Source organism: Macrotis lagotis, chromosome X, assembly GCF_037893015.1.
Source record: "Macrotis lagotis isolate mMagLag1 chromosome X, bilby.v1.9.chrom.fasta, whole genome shotgun sequence".
NCBI lineage: Eukaryota > Metazoa > Chordata > Mammalia > Peramelemorphia > Peramelidae > Macrotis > Macrotis lagotis.
The window spans coordinates 149,568,568-149,575,941 of record NC_133666.1 but is presented as its reverse complement, the minus strand read 5'-3'; positions in this window follow the sequence as shown (position 1 = coordinate 149,575,941).

The window sequence follows — 7,374 nt, the reverse complement described above, 5'->3', positions numbered from 1 at the left end:
AAGGGGAAAATACAAACAGATGGAAGATAGCATAGAGAGAGATAAAGCATTAAGAACTATAACTTTGAATGTGAATGAGATGAACTCTCCTTTAAAATGTAAGTAAATAGCAGACTCGATTAAAAATCAGAATCCTACAATATGGTGTAATTTGAAGCAGAGAGATATATGGAGTAAAGGTAAAAGGCTGGAACAAAATATATTTTGCTTTAGCTGTGGTGAAAAAAAGTAGGGGTAGTAATCCTTATTTCAGACAAAGAAGTTGCAAAAATAGATAGCATTAAAAGAGATAAGGAAGAAAATTATATCCTTCTAAAAGGTACCATAGACAATAAAGTAATTTCAATACTAAATATATATGCACCCAATATAGGGCATCTAAATTCTTAGAGGAGAAGTTGAAAGAGCTACAGGAAGACATAGACAGCAAAACTTTACTAGTGGGGAAACCTCAATCTCCTACACTCAGATTTAGATAAATCTAATCATACAATAAACAAGAAGGAAATTAAGGAGATAGATTGTTTGAAAACAATAGATGATAGACATATGGAGGAAACAGAATGGGTATAGAAAGGAATAGACTTTTTTTCTGCAGTACATAGCACTTACACAAAAATTGACCAGAAGGCATACAAACCTATGATCAACTGCAGAAAAGCAGAAATAGGAAATACATCTTTCTCAGATCATAATGCAATAAAAATCATATGCAATACTAGACCAGGGAGATAAAAAACCAAAACTATTTGTAAACTAAATAAGCTCATTTTAATAAATGAGTGGATAAAACAACAAATTATAGAAAGAATTAAATATTTTATCCTAGATAATGACAACAATGAAATCACATACCAAAATCTATGGAATTCACTCTAGGTGGCTGTTAGAGAATACATTAGATGCTTACAAGAATAAGTTAGAGAAACAGGCAATCAATAAACTAAATATGCAACTAAAAATTAGAGAAAGAACAAATTAACATACCAATTAAATACCAAATTAGAAATTCTAAAAATTAAAGGAGAAATTAAAATCAAAAGCAAGAAAATTATTGAACTAATAAATAAAACAAAGAGTTGGTTTAAGGAAAAAAAACAATGAAATTTATAAACCTGTGGTCAACTTGATAAAAAAAGGAAAAAGTAAACCAAATTACTAGTATCATAAGTGAAAAAGGTGAACTCATCAGCAATGAGGAAGAAATTAAAGTAATAATTCAGAATTATGTTGTTCAACTCCATACCAATAAATTTGACAATCTAAGTGAAATAGATGAATATTTATAAAAATATAAGTTGCCCAGGTTAAGTGAAGAGAAAATTAAAAACCTAAATAACCCTATCTCAGAAAAAAAAAAATTCACCAAGGCATTACTGAACCCCTTAAGAAAAAATCTCCTTCACCAGATGGATTTACAAGTGAATTCCATCAAACATTTAAGGATTTTTTTTTCAATTCGATATAAACTCTTTGGAAAAAATAGGGGAAGATGGAACTGTACCTAACTCTCTATGATGACAATATGCTGTTGATACTTATACCAGGAAGAGTTTAAATAGAGGAAAAAACTTATAGATCTATCTCCCTAATGAATATAGATGACAAAATCTTAAATAAAGTTTTAGCAAATCAATTAAAACAAGTTATCACTAGGATACTATGCTGTGGACAAGTAGAATTTATTCTAGGTATTCAGTGTGGTTTAATATCAGGAAAATGATTACTGTAATTAATTATATCAATAACAAGCCTATCAGAAATCATTTGATTATATCAATAGATGCTGAAAAAGTTTTTGAAAACATACAGCACCCATTCCTACTAAAAACACTAGGGAGGTATAAGAATTAATGATTTTTTTTCCCGAGAATAATAAGCAGTATCTATCTGAAACTATCAACAAGCATTATATGCAATGGGGATAGACTGGAGGAATTTCCAATAATATCAGGGGTCAAACAACGATGCCCATTGTCACCACTACTATTCAATATCGTATTAGAAATGCTGGCCTTAACAATAAGAGAAGAAAAAGAAATTGAAGGAATTAGAATAGGGAAGTAAGAGACAAAACTCTCACTTTTTTGCAGAAGGCATAATTGCATACCTAAAACAACCCCCAAATCATGTAAAAAGTACTACAAATAATTAGTAACTTTAGTAAAGGCACAAGATTTTAAATAAACCCTCATAAATCCTCAACAATTCTATGTATGGCTAGCAAAATACATCAAAAAGTGAAATCCCATCAAAGTAACCTCAGACAATATAAAATACCTGGGAGCCTGTTTGCCAAGTTAGACTCAAAAACTTGTTGAAAACAATTACAAAACACTTCTCACACAAATAAAATCAGATTTAAATAACTGGTCAAGCATCAACTGTGCATGGATAGGCTGAGCTAACATAACAAAAATGACAATTTCACCAAAGCTAAATTACCTGTTTAGTGCTCTACCAATCAAAATTCCAAAAAAAAAATACTTTAATGAGTTAGAAAAATTTGTAAGTAAATTCATACGGAGAAACAGAAAGTCAAGAATTTTCAAGGATTCAATGAAAGTAAAAGTGCAAAAGAAGTTGGCTTAGCATTACCAGACCTAAATTATATGATAAAGCATATGTCATCAAAACTGTCTGGTATTGTCTAAGAAATAGGGTGGTATATTAGTGCAATAGATTAGGTGCAATAGATGAATATGGTTATAGTAATCTGCTCTTTGCTAAACCCAAAGAGTAAACCTATTGTGATAAAAACTCTCACTTAGAAAAAAACTGTTGGAAAATTGGAAGTAAGTATGTAAGAAATTTAGTTTAGACCAACATTTTACACCCTATACCAAGATAAGATCAAAATGGATACAGGACTTAGATATAAAAAAACATTATTATAAGCAAACTTGAAGATCAAGAAGTAGTTTCCCTGTCAGATCTATGGAATGCGAAGCAATTTATGACCAAGGAAGTGATGGAGAACATCACTAAAGACAAACTGGATAATTTTGATTACATTAAATTAAAAAGCTTTTGCACAGACAAAACCACTGTAACCAAGAGCAAAAGAAATGTAGTAAATTGGGAAACAATTTTTATAACTAGTATTTCTGATAAAGGACTCATTTCTAAAGTATACAGAGAACTGTGTCAATGTTTTAAAAATAAAAACAAGCCATTCCCCAATTGTCAAATGGTCAAAGGATATGCAAAGGCAATTTACAGATGAAAAAATCAAAGTGATCCATAGTCATATGAAAAATTGCTCTAAATCATTACTAATTAGAGAAATGCAAATTAAAGCATCTCTGAGGTACCACCTTACACCTTTCATACTGGCCAACGTGACCAGAAAGGTGAATGATCAATGTTGGAAGGGATGTGGGAAATATGGGACACTAATAAATTGTTGGTGGAGCTGTGAACTCATCCAACCTTTCTGGAGAGCAATCTGGAATTACACCCAAGGGGCAATAAAAATGTGCATATCCTTTGATCTAGCAATACCACTACTAGGTCTATACCCTAAAAAGACCATGAAAATGGGTAAAAAAAAATCACTTGTACAAAAATATTCATAACAGCCCTGTTTGTGGTGATAAAACTTCATTCTCATCAGAAATGGTTCAGAAAGGAAACAACCATTCTGAGCGGAGACATGGGGGTTAGAGGAAAGGGTAGATCATGGGAGAGGATAGTCAGATAAAATACATTTTCGTTTTTTTTCTTTTTTGCAAGGTGGTAGGATTGGATGGCCTTTCCCAGACAACAGGGATGGGTGGGTTCTGGGTCTCTGGGGATTCTGGCTTGTGGCCTCTTGGCCCTAGGCTCAGTGTTCTGTCTGTTGGGTCACTCAGCTGTCCCACAGCATACTTTTGATGAGGGACAGTGAAAGAAGAGAGAAAATATAATAATTAGTTGTGGGCGGGAAAGGATGGGGGGAATTACAGTTAGCAACATCTATTGTGGAAGTAACTTCTCAGATGAACTTATGATAAAGAATGCAATCCACCACAAGACAGAGCTGATGGTGTTGGAACACAGACTGAAGCACATTTTTTTCCCTTTCTTTCACTTTATTCCTTGTGAGATTTTTTATTTGGGGAGGGGGAGGGGGATTATATTTATTCTCACAATAAAGCAATTTTAGTAATGTATAAATAAATTTTTAAAAAGTAAATTAATAAAAAATTAAATGGAAATAATGTTTTAAAAAATATATCTTTTTTCCCCTTGAAAATATATGTTTTGCAAGGTAGTTAATTCTTCTTATAATTCAAAGTCTTTTGCCCTCCACAATATCATAGTCCAGTCCTTCTGATCCTTTAATGTTGAAGCTAATCAGTCTGGTGTAATTCTGATTATGCTTCCATGTCAATTAAATTGCTTTAGGAGGCTATTTTCAGTATTTTCTACTTTAGTTGAGAATTCTGAAATTTGGCTGCATTATTCTTTGGAGTATTTATTTTGGAGTCTCTTTCTAGAGATTTTGTATGGATTATTCCAAGGTCTCTTTTATCTTCTTTTTTTGTGATATGAGGGAAATTTTCCAAGATAATAATTTTCAGGCTCTTTTTTATTGAGGTCTACCTGTAGACCACTATATCATAAATTATCTCTCTTGGATCTATTTTCAAGTTTGTTTTTCAACCTTTTGATTTTGTTTGATGGAATCTTGGTTTTTCAGAATCATTAGTTCCCATTTATCCAATTCTAATTTTGCAGAGTTTTATTTGTTCAGTTAACTTTTATGTTTCCTGTTCTAGATGGTTAGTTTTACTTTTAAAGGTGTTGTTTTCCTTTTCCTGTGGGTTAATTTTACTTTTAACGAAGTTGAATTCTTTGATCAATTTTCCTTCATGTCTCTCATGTCTTTTTTTCCATTTTTCTTTTTCTTTTTGTCTTTTAAAATCCTTTCTAAATTGTTCCATGAGTTTCTGTGTTTAAGGTCAATTCATAGATTTCTTTGAGACTTCACACATAGGCAATTTATCACTGTGTTCTTCTTCTGAAATACCATTTTTTTGCCCCTATCTAAATAGCTTTGTAAGTTTAGTGTTCTTTGGGAGAATTTTTGCCCAATTTGATAGTTGAACTCTGTTCCCGGGGTACAGGGAGTATAATTCCCAGCTTTCTGAGCTAGGACTGGGATCTGATCCTGGCTTATCACTTCCCAAGGTGCTGCCTATGCAGCCCAGGTAATGCTTATGCCAACATTTGTTTCCTCCTTTATGCCCAGGCTTTGCCTAAGTAGTGGCTTGTTCAGATCCCTGTTGTCTGGGAAAGGCCATCCAATCCTACCACCTTGCAAAAAAGTAAAAAAAGAAATTGAATTTTATCTGACTATCCTCTCCCATGATCTACCCTTTCCTCTAACCCCCATGTCTCCACTCAGAATGGTTGTTTCCTTTCTGAACCATTTTTGATGAGAATGAAGCTCCCTTATTCCCCCCTCCCCCTCCCCTTTCCATACCATTGTAAAAGCTATTTCTTGACTCTTTTACATGGAATATCTTAGTAAATTCTAATTCTCCTTTCTTTTCTCCTAATACATTTCCTTTTCACCCATTGACTCCATTTTAAAAATACATCATACCTTCAAATTCAGTTCTCTCCTGTGGCTTGACTACAAAAGCTCCTTCTAACTGTTCTAATAAATGATAAGGTTCATATGAGTATTATCTGTATCATCTTCTCACACAGGAATACACATGGTTCATCATCATTAAATCCCTCATAATTTTACCTTTATAATGCACTCTCTATGCTTCACCTGAGTCTTGTACTTGATGATCGAACTTTCTGTTTGGCTTTGGTTGTTTCAACAAGGACATTTGAAATCATTGAATATCCATCTTTTGCCCTGAAAGAGAGGGTGTTCAGTGTTTCTGAGTAATTGATTCTCAGTTGCATTCCAAGTTCTTTTGCCTTCTGGAATATTATAGTCCAAGTCCTAAAATTCCTTAATGTGAAGGCTGCTAAATCTTTGGTAATCCTGACTGCAGCACCACAATATTTGAACTGTTTTGTTCTGGCTGATTCTTTCTAGTATTTTCTCATTGACTTGGGAGTTCTGTAACTTGACTGTAATATTGCTGGGAGTTATATTTTTTTGCATTGCTTTCAATAGGAGATGAATGGATTATATTAATTTCTATTTTGCCCTTTGCTTCTAGGATATCAGCACAATTTTCCTGTAGAAATTCTTTAAAAATGAAGTCAGGGATCTTTTTCTGATCATGACTTTCAGGTAGTTCAACAATTTTTAAATTGTCTCTCTTGGATTTGTTTTCCAGATATGTTGCTTTTTCAATAAGATATTTTATGTTTTTTTCTAGTTTTTCATTGTTTTGATATTGTTTTATTATGTCTTGATTCCTCACAAAGTCATCAGCTTCCTTTAGCACCATTCTATGATTGATGGATTTGTTTTCTTCAGATAGTTTTCTTATCTCCTTTTCCATCTTACCAGTTCTGCTTTTTAAGGTTTTTTTCTTCTCATTAATTTTTAAACTGTTTTTTTACCATTTGACCTAAACTAGTTTTTAGTATGTTATTTTCTTCAGCAATATTTTTCTGGGATTTCCTTGACTAAGCTATTGACTTGGTTTTCATGTTTTTCCTGCATCTCTCTTATTTCTTTTCCCAATTTTTCTTCTACTTTCCTTACTTGACTTTCAATTATTTTTTTTGAGCTCTAAAGTAGCCTGAGACTAACATCTATATTCTGGAACGTTCACATCTTCTGATTGTGTGTTTTGGTATTCCATGGGATCAAAGTAATTGTGTATGGTCAGTTTTACTTTTTTTCTGTTTATTCATTTCCTCAGCCTGTGCCTGGTTTGGGGTGCTTCCTGAGCTTTTGAATATTATTATTACACCCCTGCAAGGACATCAGTATGTAAGGCTCTGACTGCTCTCCTGCCTGTGTTCTGGTCTGTGGATGGTAAAAGAAAGCTCCCAGTCTGCGACCAAGCTCTGAATATGGACAAAACAAAAGAGTTCTGTCCCAGGGTCAGAGGCGAGCCCTTGGGCTGAGCACTCTGGCCACAACTGACAGGCAACTGTGTGCCTACTTCCATTTCTTGGGATCAGGGCTGCACTGAGGGCCATAGCTATGTGGGTGGCCACAGTTGCACTAAGGAACATGCTGGCTCCCACTCACTCTGGCACAGTTTTTCCCATTGATCTTCCAAGCTGTGCTTGATGTTCCCTATGTTGCCAGGTCAGGAAACTGTTTCTGCTGCCAGGAGCCAGCACTCCTTGTGACCTAGGAATTCAGGCACATCCTGTTCTAGGAAAACTGGCAAAAAGACACAGTTTTCACTGAAATTTAGAATTTCTTAAATTTTCTGATAAAAAGATCAGAACTTAATG